Genomic DNA, 16,050 nt, shown 5'->3' on the forward strand with positions numbered 1-16,050 from the left:
TTTTTCACTTTAAATGGATGGATTTTCAGCAAGCATAAAGTCTAAAGTAATACACTGGACTCTTACAAAGTACTGGAGTGATTTCTGAAAATTTTCTAAATGTTGACACATTTCATTACCCAAAATTGACATTCATTAATATCACCAATTACTTCATCAGAAAAGCTGTCACACTAGCGGTGGCATAAATATAGATTTTATATTACTTTCACTTAAAATCTTGAGTGCTGTCATTATAAACAAATATTACTCACCTTGTTTGTTTCTTGACAAAATGTTTGTAAAATAACTAAGTATGAATAATGATACATTGTCAATCCGTCTTTCAGGTAAATAACTAATGAAAAAGTGGCTAGTTCAGCTGGCAACTCAAACAATTCATGTGACCTTTTCTCTCAGGAAAACATTCATATTGGTGTATGCAGCAGAAATGTTTGGTATGTATACTGTAATTCAGGACATAGCATATTAGTAAAAACACACTTAAGGGTTGATAGTATAGTTAGTAATTTTTACTGTTTCAATACATTCCTAAGTAAAGTTGCCTCTTCTTGCTCTCCTCTTAACAAGAATGCATGACAATCAGTTTTGTGCCATTCACCACTTAGTTTTTGCACCAACCATATAAAGTACCAATGTAATGAAAAGAACAAAATCACCTTTGTCTTCTAAGACTCCCCCAACAATGATTAGAGGAATTCAGGAGTCTATGGGCCACACTCTGATGGTTTTTTTTCCCCTTATATGCTCACTGTAAATGTTTAACCATCAAAATGATCACAGACTAAAATCGTTCCACTTGACCCTAAAAGAAAAAGAGATAACTATGCTAAAATGTTATACGTGATGTACTATGTAGACATCCAGTTTAAATAAAAATATAATACATGATTTATAACATGGGAATCCAATAGGTTTAATAAACTGAGTCAGAGATCTCATAATTCTTGTGTGTTTCTGTTTGTTAGAAAACATGATCACTCAGAGAAATCCTGAATTCTAAACATCCACTATCTGTCTATGAAGCATACATTCAGATAAGATTGCTTCTTCGGTCCATTTTGAAATCTCCTCATTTCTCCTGAAACCCAGTTCTGACCATCAAAATACAGGTTGTAGCAGCAACAACTGGAAAAGTGCAGAGGGAGCTATGTACAATTAACAGTAGTAGTAAAAGCAAAATGGCCATATTGCATGCCTGTTAATCAAGGAAAGCTTCCAAAAAATGTCGACTGGGCTTCCATTCTTGTTGATATAGAAAATCCAAAGTAAGACATTGTGGATTTTGAGAAGTAATTCTACACATTGATTCCTAAGCCCATATTTTGCCATACCCATAGTATCGTCTAGGGTAGATTTGCTAGGACATCATTCTGATTGTTACAGGATACCTGTGACTACATACTGTGTTCAGTGGTTAAATCGTATCAAAACTATTTCCCCTTCTCATATGAGAATACTGCAGATGGTCACATTTGAAAAATGTGTACCACGCATGGATGACCCTGTAAAGGAGAAGTGGATGAGATCTACATGAGTGGTCTGGGTGTGTGTGTGGGGGGGGCATGGAAGAGGGTGAGGAGGACATGCAGAGATGACTGGCCACACTAGTGGAAGCCCATGAACTGTGGACTGGTGGCTGTGGAGCCCCCAAGGGTCTGGACTAGGCCCTATGGATATGGAAGATGGTTGTTTGGCTCAAACTGCTTGGGGTGCGCCCAGGTAGGGGGATCGGAATCTGTCCCTGGTCTATGGGCATGCTTCTGGGAATCCGGTGCCTGTGGTGTGACGCCTTACACAGCCTTGGTGCAGTTGGAAGGGGCTTGGACCTGCTTAGGCTCAGTATGCTGGGCTCTGCTGACTCCCCATGGGAGACCTTGATTTGGGGGATGTGGGGATGCGGGGTGGCTTGGGAAAAAGGGCTAGGGGGTAGGAGGAGGAGGTAGGAGGGGGTATCTGTGGATGGGTATCTGTGGATGGTATGTGGAATGAGTAGAAAATTTCTTAATAAAGAATAATGAAAAAAAAAAAGAAAAAAGAAAAATGTGTACCACAACTGTTTTCACTTCTTTTCCCACATAATAAACTATTGAAAATTATACATGGATTTTTAAGAACTACAATAAAACTCCACTGCTGTTTTCTAAAACCAACAGATGTCTAAGAGTTTTATTGCCATATTAAAACAATGTCTAAACTAAGATTAAAAACTGGATGTTTTGATGCTGGTCTAAAATGAGCACTCAGAGGAAATTAATAAAATAATTTTGATATTAAAGCCCATGTAAAATGCTACATAGCATATGCAATTTCTACTTTGACATCTCTCTGCAAAGGTAAGGAGAGGGGAAATTTTGCATTTAAATGTAAAAAGCAGATGAATTGGCATTTACTAGTGAGATGAAATTAGCTTTCTTTTAATGGACAGTGTGCGATGTTGATAGTAACACAGCTTGGAAAATGTGTAAATACTACTATTTTAATTAACAGAGATATGAGGTGAGTTCACATTTATCCTCAAAGATATTTGTGTTTGTCAGCTTTATGTAGGGTAAGGGATTTATGCATTTTGACCATTTTGATACATATAACATTGAGATTTATAAGATAATTACTCAATTTGCTGTTTTAAGACAAATACAGTAAAAAATTTAATAAATTGCATCACAGTGGATATTTAAAAGATGTTTTAGAGAAGCACATTATTTGGGACAACATGTGTCCTGCCTCTGCTCATGGAGAAGAAATAAATAATTATCAGAATTGTCTTTATTTCATGAGATAAGACAAAAATGCCTATTAATAAAACATTGAGTTGAAATTTTACATACTAATAAGTATAGGAATATATCAGGAAAAAAAACCTGGAGTTTTACAAGTTCTTTCCAGACCCTAAGTCTCAATAACTTACTTATCCTTGTTTGACTGGCCTGTATAGTGGAAAATAGTCCAATTTTATACTTACCCCATGGTTCAGTGAACACGTAAATATAAATACAAGAAGAAAACAACTCTTTCACAATATTTTGACTTAGCCAATGAAGTACCTTGGCATCTGCTTCTGGAAGCAGGAAAAGCCCAAGTAAGGGAGCCACAGTCAGAGCAGCGAGGTGGCTCTCCTGGCCTGCGGCGGCACCCCATATAAGAGCGCAACTGTGAAATGCCCTTGGAGCCATCCTCGCTCCCTGGTAGCTGATGCCAGGCTGTCGTGGAGGACCCATGATTCTCAGTCAAGAAAGTACAAAACAAGAGGGCAGCAGTCTGCAGAACAGCTTTGCAAAAACTGGCAAGAAGGAAGCAAGGGTGAGCGACCTGGTTCCAATAAGCCAGGCCTTCTTGGGAGAGAACATTCAACTCCTCAGCACTCCCTCTTTAACAATGCAGATGCAGAGGAGGTAAGGCCAAGGAGGCTGACTTTCCACCAGAAGTCTCCCAGAGGCTGGAAAGGGAGTCTGTTGGTCATGATCTAAGAAGTCCTTTCTCATTACCTACATATATACCAGAGAAAGTGAACTCTCTAGAAGGCATTTTCCTCAAAAACAACAAAGCTTCTAAGATGCTAAAGTACAAGAGAGTTGGCAAGGGGTGGGTAATTAGTAGATGAAAACTCTTCTTATAGAAGTGACTTGTCAATCAGACATATCCATATATTTCTAAAGTATTATCCAGTGTAATGAATTAAATAGTAACCTTGGGTTGAGAATGTCATATATCCTTTTGCATTAAGCATCATCATTTTTTAATATGAGGCCCAAGAGACTGGAAAATATAGAACTTCATTTGTCTTTGAGCCAAGATTGTTGAACATTTTAAGCAGAAAATTAAGTTTACATTAAATATTGCCTGCCAGGGCTTTTTTCCAATTTCTCTTCCATAAATATAAAAGTCGATCTAAAGAAAAGGGTTCCTAGACTTATTTATAGTTTTCAACAAGCTTTTCACTGAGGTCTTAAGGGTAATATGTAGAGAATCAAACTTCTGAGCTAATGAAAACATTGCATGTGAACTTATTCTCTCCATACCATAGTAGCAGGGAAACGTTTTTACCATGGAATGGTTGGGGGGAAAATTATGCCATAGTTTCCAAAGAAGACAAATCTAACTACAACCTCAAATTCTTATAGCTAACAAAACTCTTTCAAGTTTTCAAGTCCCTAGTAGGAGGCTCCTTGAGGATGATCAACACATTTATTGTACAATAGCACCCAAGGATGCTATTAATTGTATTATTTATATAATAGCATTCCAAGGATGTTTAATGCATTTATTACCTATAGCAACTAAGGAACAAAAGCTCTGCCTATATCAGATACCAATTAAGGATTCAGGAGAAGTAGTTCAATAAGAAAATTTTTGGGATTCTAGACTCTTTACCTCAGAGGGGAAGGAAATCAAAAGTTTCAGCTTATCTGGGTGATGTGTAAGGCTCTAAGAAAGGAATGTCTAAAGCAATACCACTCCAAGTCTCCAAACTCACATGTACTGTAAATGTATTAAAAATGCCTTTAGTAGTAGAAAGGCAACTTTATTTCCTAACCACATAGCTTACTTCTTCCTCATTGATGCTCAGAAAAATCTATTGCTTTTCAAGTCATTTGTATTGTAGATATGGCCTTGAACATGATTAATATTTGCTGTATGTATGCTTAACTGATGATAGAATTATATTCTCCCATAATTTTCAACAATAAGTGCATGTAACAGAACTTTCAATATATTTCCACTTATATAAACTCATTTAAGCAATCAAATGTCCTTTGGAAAAACAGAGTTTGGCAACTCCATGGTGTAAACTTGCAGAGTATAAATATCCCCTGAGGTTGAATAATGCAGGCAGAGGCACCAAAATTAGATGTTCAGGCTGAACAATAAATTATATAAATGAAGAAACAGAACTGTCATTTTTTTATTCATTGAAACAAATACTTCCATTTAGAAGAATCAAAAAAGAATGCAATGTTATGTATAGTACATTGAAAACTACAGTAATGATTATAATGACCAAAATAAAACCCAAAAAACTAATAATAATTAAAAATATATTATGTCTTCATCCCCAGAGAAGTTATTAGGCCAAATGTATGACTGTTAAATAATAGGATGCTGTACTATTTTGGTCTTCATTTAAGGTAGGGCTAACTATACAGTGTCTTAAGGGAAACAATACCAGGTGTCATATGCTTTCATTTTGGCATTGTGATTTCATACTTGAAAATACATATACCAGTAAATTATGAGGACTTACTTCTGAGCAAAAGATTATGGTTCAATTAAACTATGCTGTTTATATCTTAATTTTAAAATAGATCTGGCACAGCCATATCTGAATCAAATGGCAGAAGTCATAAAGCCAACACAGCTGCTTGACAAAGATCCAGCAAAGCTGAGCTGCATGATGGCTGACACAACACCTTTGGTTTTCATCTCCATCTGTTGCATACTTTTAATATTTCTATAATTTGGGGATATTAGATTGATGGAAAATTCCTTATGAATCATTTATGCCTTCTCCCAGGAATGCTGCTTCTAAGCTTCCCCCAGGACAGTCCTGAACATACTATTCCCCCTGCTTTTAGAGAGATATCCTTATCTACTTGAAGGTCTTCCTTATACCTTGGAGGTTGTAACACATAAAGAATCCAGAGGTCTCTTCAGGAAGCTATGAGACATTCTTGGAACATCTGTCCTGTACTTACACAGGAACAAGATATTCAAAACAAAGTAAGCTTAAAAAGGTCAACAAGATTTGTTGGGCTAGAGGAGCTGGCCACAGTTCAGATTACAAGCTTCTTCCCACTTTACACTCAGACAATTATGTGGCATATACCTCTGCCCTGCACAGAGATATATTGATGAGCAAAGTATGGAGTGAAAAGATGATAAATGAAATGTCAGGACCTCTCTCTCTTAGAAAAGTTAGCTCATGCAGAGCCACTATGGTGATGTATGACCAAGGAACAATGGTGGAATGCCAGGATTAGACATATAGCAAATTCTATAAAGATATAAAATATAAACATTGTATTATGCCAAAATTTGAATAAAAACTGTAGCAGCTTTTGCCTGAGGACTTTTTCCTGGGAACTCTGATCATTAAGAGTTAATATTACACTGCTTGGGACACGGCAAAATACCCAGGATTGCTTGAGGATTTTGTTTTGGTCTAGTGTCCTTGAAGTAACCAAAGCTACCAGCCTGAGAACAGGCTGTCATGTACCTCTAGATTCTTAAAATTGTGTTATGGCTTTAATCAGTAAGAATGATAACTTTGTTTATTAATGAGGTCAACACTTGAGGGAAAAGTGTTTGGAAATGATAACTCTGTTCTGTCATAGTTTATTAATGATGACTAAAAGATGAGCAAAAGGAAGTGAAACACATGTCCAAAACCAACAATGACATGATCTATATTTTGGAATATCATGAATGTACTTCTGCTTGCTTAACTTTGTATTAATAAAGAAACATTCTGGCTGCTAGTCAGTCAGGCTGTAAGATTCTCCCACCATCCGTGGCCTGGCTCACTTCCTTCCCCAGCTGCCAACTCCTTATATCCTCTGCTGGGACCTATCCCTCTGGGAATGACTCTCGTATGTTTCCTCTCTGTCCATCTCTCCTAAAATGAAACTAAAAAGTATCCTGTGTCTAATTCATCTATCACTGCTCTTGCATCCACCCATCTTCAGATCCTGCCCTCATCTGGAGCTGGACTCCAACATAGAGGTATTTGAAAAGTTATCACTACTTAAGAAGACATCCATGTGCAAAATACTTTCTACAGTCATTGCTAAATCATAGCTTGTTTTCCTAATTATTTCATTACTTAAGTCATTTTATTTGACATTTAATATTCCCCTCTGAAAGTCAGTAGCATGAGCATTTTTGACTTTTCTTTCTAGGAAAAATTAAAACAAACTAGTACTTATATTTAGGCCAATACTACATTTTGCAAGAATAGTTGGATCTCTTGTTAAGGTTTGAAACCTAACATCAAATCACACATCTGTTCAAAATCTAAGAATGATGGAGAACGTTTTAAAAAAATTTAAAGGAAATGTAAAACATTTATGAAAGCTAAAACACAAATGAGTGTCTGAACTTTTGAAAATTTGCTGAAACAACTAGATACCTAAAATGGAGACAAACAACAAACAAAATACTGGCCCTGATCTTCCCTGGTGTATAAAACATGGTTAGTCCTAACTAGAATGCAAACTATTTTCATTAACATACAAGCTTGATGTGCATCTTATTCATGATGTATCACTGGAGAAGTTCCTTGAGACAGATAAAGGTTTCTAAACCAAATACAAAAGTTAAATAAACAAACCACAAAAAGCCCAGCAGAGCTGGCAATCTGCTGCTAAGGAAGCTGAGGTGAGAGGGTTCTTAAGTTTAAGTCTTAGCTGCGTGAGATTTCAAACAGACTGTCAAAAGAAGTTTGGGGGTATAGTGTAAGGGTAGAGCACTTGACTATGAAACCCCAAATCTAATCATTAGTGCCATAAAGTGAAAAAAGAAAAATGAAAAGCTTATAAATTCAATCCATCAGAATTAAAGCTTCCCATAGTCAAGACATAATTATCAAGAAAACAGAGAAAGCAAATCACAGCCTGGAAGCAAATATTTCTAATACATATAAATCAATAACAAAAACCTGAAACCAGGGAAATATTATAATGAAAAATAAACCTGAATAGTAACAAAGTCAACTATACTGGCTAGTTTTATATCAACTTGATACAAGTCATCAGAGAGGATGGAACCTCAATTAAGAAGATGCCTCTATGAGATCATGCAGTAGGCAAGCCTGTAAGGCATTTTCTTAGCTAGTGATTGATGGAGAGCAGGGGGCAGCCCATTGTGTGTGGTGCTATCTCTGGGCTGGTGGTCCTGGATTCTATAAGAAATCAGACTGAGCAAGCCATGGGGTATGGTGGTATTTTATTTGTACTGAAATGTGATTTTAATTGTATGTTAATACAATTAAATAAAGTTGCCCGGGGGTCAAAGTTATTAGAGCCATAGAAAGAGTGTGGCAGTGGTGGCGCACACTTTTAATCCCAGCACTTGGTAGGCAGAGCTAGGTAGATCTCTGTGTGTTCAGGGATACAGCCAGCATTAGAGACATACACTTTTAAGACCTGGAGGGCTGTACTTACAGGCAGTGACGAGGCAGTCAGGTGTTTGGGTTTACAACCAATAAGAAGGCAGAACAGCAAGACTATATTAAAGACAAACACACAGGAAGTAGCTCTCTTTTGGTGAGGTAGGACCACCACAGGAGGAATGGTAAGGTTTTTAACTCTGAGCTCTGACCTCTTGGCTTTCTCTTTTACATTGGTTCTGTGTTTCTTATTTGATAAGACAGTTGGTTACATCTACAAGCCATAAGCAGCACCCCTCCATGGTCTTTGCAACTGCATCTGCATCTGCCTCGAAGTTCCTGCCCTGTTTGAGATCCTGTCCTGACTTCCTTCAATGATGAACTACAATGTGGAAGTGTAAACCAAACAAACCCTGTCCTCCCCAAGATTTTTGGTCATGATATTTATCACAGCAATAGAAACTCTAACTAGGACATCATCTCAATTGAAAATGGCCATAGAAGTGATCAGGGGCATCATTAGAAGAGATAAACTCATGGCCAATAAAAATATGAAAACAAAAAAACCTAAACATCATTCATCAGCTGGGAAAATATCAGCTTCAGTCACAAAACAATTAGAATCTCCAATCTGGGTGGCTATCCAATCCAAACATGGATTCTCATGCTCCCATGGGAATGAAGTTCCTGTATAAAACACCCTAACCACAACATTAAGCAGCTCCAGCCTAGCCTGAGACAGACAGAAACATATCCCACCAGACATACAGAAGAATGTTCCTGGTAGCTTTATTCGCAAGAACCCTAAACCATAATCAAAGCAAGTGTCTAAGGACAGGTGAACAGACAAAGATGGTGGCATATCCATTTAATACATCATGCCTGGGTGTTAAAACTTAATGAATTTTTAAATTAATGGTGAAATTAGATGAGTAAATTTCAAGACAAATTATCTTAAGGAAATAAAGATGGGTTTCATCTGTATGAAGTTCTAGAACAAAGAACACTAACCGATGGTGGAAAAAAAATCAGATGACTTACTGGGGGTAGATGGGATTTATGAGTACAAAGATATAAGGGGATAGGTAGAAGCATTCAATATCTTGACTATAAGAGTCATTAAAAGGATAGGAGAATTTTTTAAAACTGATGAAGATGCATATTTAAGGTGCATTCCTTTTATTAAATATAAATTACATATTTTGAAATGATTAAAATAGACTCTCTGATATGAATTAGATAAAGGCATTTTTCACATCAGTTAGTGGGAAGGCTATTTAGTGTAGACAGACAGATGGACTTAGGTTTCTGATTCAGTGGACATGGATTTATAAGTTCTCATTGCTGCTGCTGCTGCTGTGCTGCTCAAATACCATGTTTGAGAAGGTTGGCTTTATAATACACAGGGAAATAGTTACAGAAGGAGAGCCTTGCAGCAGTTGGACAGACAGCAGATCATTAAAGCCACAATGCCTCTCTACTTAATGGAATGAAATCCAGCATTTTGAATAAAAATAAAAATGAGTTTTCATTTGTTTTCATGGGCTCAAGAACTCTGTGGAAACTCATATGGCTGTACGGCATATGCTTTCTTTCTCTGCCTCTGTAGATCAGTCAGACTTTTCATCAGATTCCCAAGAGAATACAATCAGAAAAAAAATTCAAAAGAACTGAAGTAACTTATGACCATCTTTTTCGTTTTAAAATTTCACGTTTTCTTCATCCATAAACAATAGGCACACATGGATGCTTACAACTTCATTTTTTATTCATGCCTAACACTCAGAAGTTTTAAGACATGAGACTTGGCACAGATATTATGTAGGTCACTAACTGCAAAGAGGATTGATAGGCACATAGCATCCAGAGAGTAACTTCAAGAACCTTCTGGGGCAATAAAATTGCCTCTGTTAGGGCAATTCTTTTTCAAACAAGTTTGAAATGAAAATATTCTGTTTGATATTATTTTACCACATCCATCCTTCACTGTCCCAGGTTCAATGTAGTGTACATTCATGTAAAATGAATAATTCTATTGTATACTTGGATAACATATAAACAATACAGCATTTATGGATATAGGATCATTTTTATTTGTCCAAATAAAATTTCATGTGGAGATATGTAAGCATTATACATGGTCAGGATTACTTATCAGTCTCTTGACAGAATTGTCAAATCTCATATTAGAAAGTGGCACACCTCTCCACTCACTCTCTTCTACAATTCTCCTTCTTCCTTACAGAAATACAAGGTGTATATTTTTAGTTTTCTGCTTCATTTGGTCTCTATCCTAGAGACATATTTAGGGGGTCATTTTAGCTTTCCAACAGATTTCCAGAAATCTCTCCATATTCAATTATTTTCCAAAAAATAGACAATGGTAAACACTCTCCCAGCTCTACTACTAGTGGATTACACACACACACACACACACACACACACAACACACACACACCACACACACACATACATTTCACAATAAATAAAGGAAAATCTTTACATGCACAGTCCACTGATACATCATGAGGCAGACGATGGACAGAAAACAATCTGAGTGTCAGGTGTTATGAACATCACCTTTTTCTATATGCTCAATTTTATACAAAAGGTTTGATTTTTTATTCATTTATGTGTTTCAACAGGTTACAGTGTGTTCTAGATACCATATGCACATTGCACTGTGATGAAAAAGAAACATTTCTTTTATCTGAATTTTGTTTCCTTCTTCATTTGCTAGTGTTTGCATAAAATCACCTTGCAGAGTAATATCTTTTCTCTCTTCTTGTCTGGACAGTTGCTGTTGGCTTTTAATTTGGGAAGTCTTACTGCGCCTCACTGGTTTCAGCTCAATTGTTCCCCAGCCAGCAGAGTATTTCATCTCTACTGAAGGTCACTGCGGGTGCCGAGGCTCTGAAAACACACCATATTTTCATTCTTGCTGCAGTCTACCCCTGCAGGGCCATTAAGAGAAATGGAAGCAGGCATGCGACTTTTTTCTATTAACCATTATTGAGTTTGTTGTGATATAAAGTGAATTAGGCCATCAGCGAGCAAGGCTCCTCCATAGCGGTTATTTTGGTATTTAAGCAGTTTGCCTGTGTACTGATAATTATTTGCGTAAATTATACATGTCATCTGCTTTTGGATGCTACTCTTCCAACCATGTCACTACAGTTGCAACAAGCCAGTGATGCAGGAAGAGGCTGGTCTAAGGACACCCGTAAAGCGAGCACCACGTTGGCCATTGTTGGAGGTGGGATGGCACTAAGCATAATGTGGACCTGGAATACATCCAGTATTGTTTTATTCTGTCACATATCAAATGAGACGCTGAAATCAAATTGATGATTTTTTTTTCCATTCTAAGGGGACAAAAATGGAAAGCAGAAACTGAGCTGAGTTTAACTCTAATCAAGTGCATAAGTGACAACTTCATCAAAGGGTGGGCAAAAAATGAATAAGAGAACATTTTACAAGAAAGAACTTAATCAGTGGGCCACAGATACACTAAAATGATATCTCTGTACTCTTATATTAATGTTACTACCAAAATCAATCTCTCCCGTGTGAGTAAGTTAAATTAAATCATCATCGGGACAATTTATTTCTAAGATTGTAAAAGCAAAAAAAAAAGTTTTTTAAATTCACATTTCAGGACTTAAGAATGTTTTAGATCATTTTATAAGTCAGTGTTTCAGGTTAGCTTACATAAAAGGAATAAACTATGAATCAGGAAGGTGTTTTTTATGTTTTGCTGCATTTTTAAGTTTTAGGGCATGAAATTGTCTCACAGTCAGCTTGAGAAATGAGATTTTTCTCTAAAAAACAAGTTACACTGCTGTGTTTCAGAGGGAAACCCACTGAAGGTTGATACAGACATGTGATTTAAGGTCCTAGAAGTTCCAATAATTTGTAAGGTGACTGTGCAAGTCATTAAATTTCTAATTCCCAGTGTCTTTAAAATGTGAAAATGCCAGGCTGCAGATTAATGTTTGACATCTTCAGAAGGCTGAAGCTCCTTTAAAATGTAAATCTTCATTTTGTTTTTATTTTTGTAAAGCACCTAGGTCAGTCTTGGAGGCAATTCCTCGAGGACAGCACGTGGTCAGTAGAAGCGATGTCCTCCTTCCAGGTGACTCTTTGCACTGTGATACTGACAAAGCAGCTTCTGACATGGTTGAGTCCAGCTGCAGATCTTCCCTAAGAACGCAGGCTCCTATGCTCCTCCTCGAGGACTAGCTTTCATCATGCAGTTCGTGGCATCCAAGCTTCTAAGCAGGGATGCAGCCAATATCTCTACTCATCGATGATGCCTACGGACTACAACAATGACCAGCATGGTGCAATCAACCTAAGGGTGCAGTAGTGGCATGAATTCCTTGCTGGTAACCAACAGCTCTCTAGTTGGACTTAAACATCACTCAACAAGGAGAAAATCATGCCTGGTACTAGAAAACTAGACAACTATTCAATAATAGTGAAGTCATGATTATTGGAGGAGAACCCAAAACAACTACTTTCCTAAGCCAGAGTTACCCTTAGCAACACTCTAAACATTTGTTCTATACCAACAGATAAGTGTGGTCCCCACCCTTACCAAGGAAACTTCTCTTTAAAGCAGACAGAGACCACTACAGATTGGCTATGGTCAATCTGTAGTGGTCTCTAATCTACAATCTACATGCAGTACAGCTGATATATCTCCAACACAACCCTGCACCTAAGGCTCAGGAAACATCGTGGAAGATGGAGGCAGAAAGATTGTAAGGGCCAGATGTGGTGGTATTTGTTCCCCAAAATATTGTGTACGCTAATAAATTTATCTGGGGTCAGAGACAGACAGCCACTAGATACAAAGGCTAGAAAATGGTGGCACTCACACCTTTAATCCTAGCATTCCAGAGACAGAAAATCCCTCTGGATCTCTGTGAGTTCAAGGCCACATTGGAAATTGCCAAGCATGGTGACACACGCCTTTAAATCTAGAAAGCCAGCCTTTAATCCCAGGGAGTGGTGGTAGAAAGCAAAAAGATATATAAGGCATGAGGACGAGAAACTAGAAGCTTTTGGCTGGTTAAGCATGTGGCTGGTTAAGCTTCAGGCTTTCTCAGCAGCAGTTCAGCTGAGAGCCATTGGGTGAGGACACAGAAGCTTCCAGTTTGAAGGAAACAAGACCAGCTGAGGAATTGGCAAGGTGAGATAGCTGTGGCTTGTTCTGTCTCTGTGATCTACCAGCATTGACCCCAATAACTGGCCTCAGGTTTGTTTTTATTAATAAGAACTTTGAAGATTCATGCTACAGCCAGAGGACAGAAGTTTTCTGTCTGATATTCTGTGTCTCCTAGTAATGTCAGAAGCTACGCACCCATAAAATCTCACCAACATGGCTGCTTAAACATGAGCTGAACAAGGAGGATACCAATAAACATGTCAACATGTAACGGCATTTAGTGAAAAAAAAAAAGAGCTGTGATTTTGAAAGAGAGCAAGTAGGGTATATGGGATGCATCGGAATGAGAAAAGGGAAGGGGGAATTAATTATATTATAATTTTCAAAAACAAAAAAAACAAAGACTCTTGCTGAAAACATGAGGAACTATTCAGCAGTTTTCAAATGCTATTTAAAAAAACCCAGTGTGGTGAGACATCGATGGATATGATACTTTAATAGTACAATGTAACATTTTATGCTCTGCTCTGTTATTTAACAGATATTCCTCGAGTTCTCAGAGTGGTAGCCATACTGCCAACCAAGTTAGGAACAAAATGTGATGTAGTGCCTTACTTAATAGAGCTTATTCTTTAGAGGGGAAGTGACAACTAACATCAGGTACCCAGAAATAGTCACAGATTATCCTAAGGACTACAGAATAATGATTGTGCCTGTGGGTGGGCTGGATGGAAGAGAAGGATGGGAAAAGGAAGCTTACTTTAGAAGGCATGACTAGTGTTCTGCTTCCATATTATCTAGACATTAGCGCTCACCAAGAAGGAGGCAAGATGTCCTTGTTAACATCATCACTGTGGATTCAATGTGAAACTCAGAACACTTTATTCGATAAAGTGAGATCTTCTCCCTTTTGAAAGTTCATGTAACTGGCGAGAGTTGAGCTTACTGCAGTGTGAGCAGATGCCGCCCAGAACCCCTACCCTGACCTGCCAAGGCTCATTAATCTCTACCATCTAGCAGCTCACTGTTCACGGCTTCCCATCCTGGGAAGCGCAGTTAATAGTCTGTCCACATCATGTATAGCCCATGGCATAAGGGGATTAGAAAAGTTTTAATGTCTATACTAACCAAAGCATAGCCCATACTTTAATAAAATGCTAACAATGCTCCAACTCAATTTCAGTCTTCATAATTTCAAATTCCATGTGAATTACTTTCCTAAGTAACCTACCTAGTCATTACTGGCCTGCTCAGCTTAAATGTGTTTCCTTCTCACAACCATTCTCAGAACTCTAATTCAGACACTTTAGATGGATTTACAGTTTTTTACATCTATTTATTTATTAGTGTATACATGCATGCCCTAGCTAACCATGACATATGCATGGAAGTCAGTGGGCAAATTATATGAGTCACTTTTCTCCTTCCTGTAACATGGGTTCCACGGGATTGAGCTCAAGTCACCTGAGTGGAAAGTGCCTTTACTCATGAGCATCTTACCAAGCCCTCAGCAGATTATTTCTTAAAAATAACTGTCAAGTGACGGAGACCTTCTCATGGGCCAACTTATGTTAGTCAAATATAGATCCTTGCTTCCACCCATCAAAGCCTTGCACAACATCATCTCCTGTTTCTATAGTGGGCACCAGCCTTTCAAGTCATCACTCTTCTGGTTCTGAACAACTTTTCTAGTACCGCCTTCCTCTGAAGGTTATGTGGAAGCTTAGAGCAGCCAGCGTCTTGGTCATCTGTGCTCTGGGATCAGCAGACCTAAGCCCCAATGTCTGCTTGGGCTCTCTTGGCTACTGCGGGAGCATGGATCAGTAAGATACTTCTTGGCTCCTGTGGGAGCATGAGTGAGTAAAGAGAACTCATTGGGCAAGAGCAACACGTACTTCATCAAGTTGTTATGAGAATTAACTAAAAGCAAACTCATCCAGCACCACACTGTGACCTAGCACTTTACTACCTCTTACACGTCCATAATCATTTCCCCAAATAACTAAACCACCGTATCATCAGTTCCTACTAGACCACAGAGAAATATGACACAGCAATCTTATTAACTTGGCGAATTTTGTTTTGCTTTGTTATATTTATTTTTTTTTAAAGAACCAAAGCAAGGCAGAGCAGAAACAAACACAAACACAAAAACGAAAATGGTGACCATGGATCGATATGCAATTTAAATATTTATTTATGACTAGATTATATGGTTAGTAATAACAATTTATGGCTATCTCTAAAATTATCATACATTTCAACATTAGAGAAGGTAACAATTCCATATCTTTAATTTTCTTAATATATTTCTTTTGAATTATGGAGCTTATATACTCCATTAGGCAGCTTGTATGATTTAGACAAATCTCTCCCCTTTGGGGATCAAAAAATACAACTGCTGGTAGTGATTCCATAGATAAAAATAGCTAAAGAGAACAGTTTTTTCCAAATTAGACTCATTTATAGAATACGTTTATATATAGTTAACAGTCCTCACTGGTAATTTCAGTAATATCTGTATGGCCATGTGAATGTTGGTAAAGCTCACTTTAGCAATATTAGGTGTAGGGACTGAAAAGATGTCTCAGTTATATACATAAGCACTGAGTTCAGATTCCCAGAACCACATAAAAAGCCATGCACAATATCACATGCCTGTAATCCTGCAGTGAAGAGGGAAGGATCAGGAGGATCCTTGGAATTGCTGGCCAATCAGTCTAGCTAAAGCGGTGAGCCCAGGTTTCACTGAAGACCCTAACTTACGAAT

This window comes from Peromyscus leucopus, chromosome 8a (genome assembly GCF_004664715.2).
Source record: "Peromyscus leucopus breed LL Stock chromosome 8a, UCI_PerLeu_2.1, whole genome shotgun sequence".
In the NCBI taxonomy this organism is placed as follows: Eukaryota; Metazoa; Chordata; class Mammalia; order Rodentia; family Cricetidae; genus Peromyscus; species Peromyscus leucopus.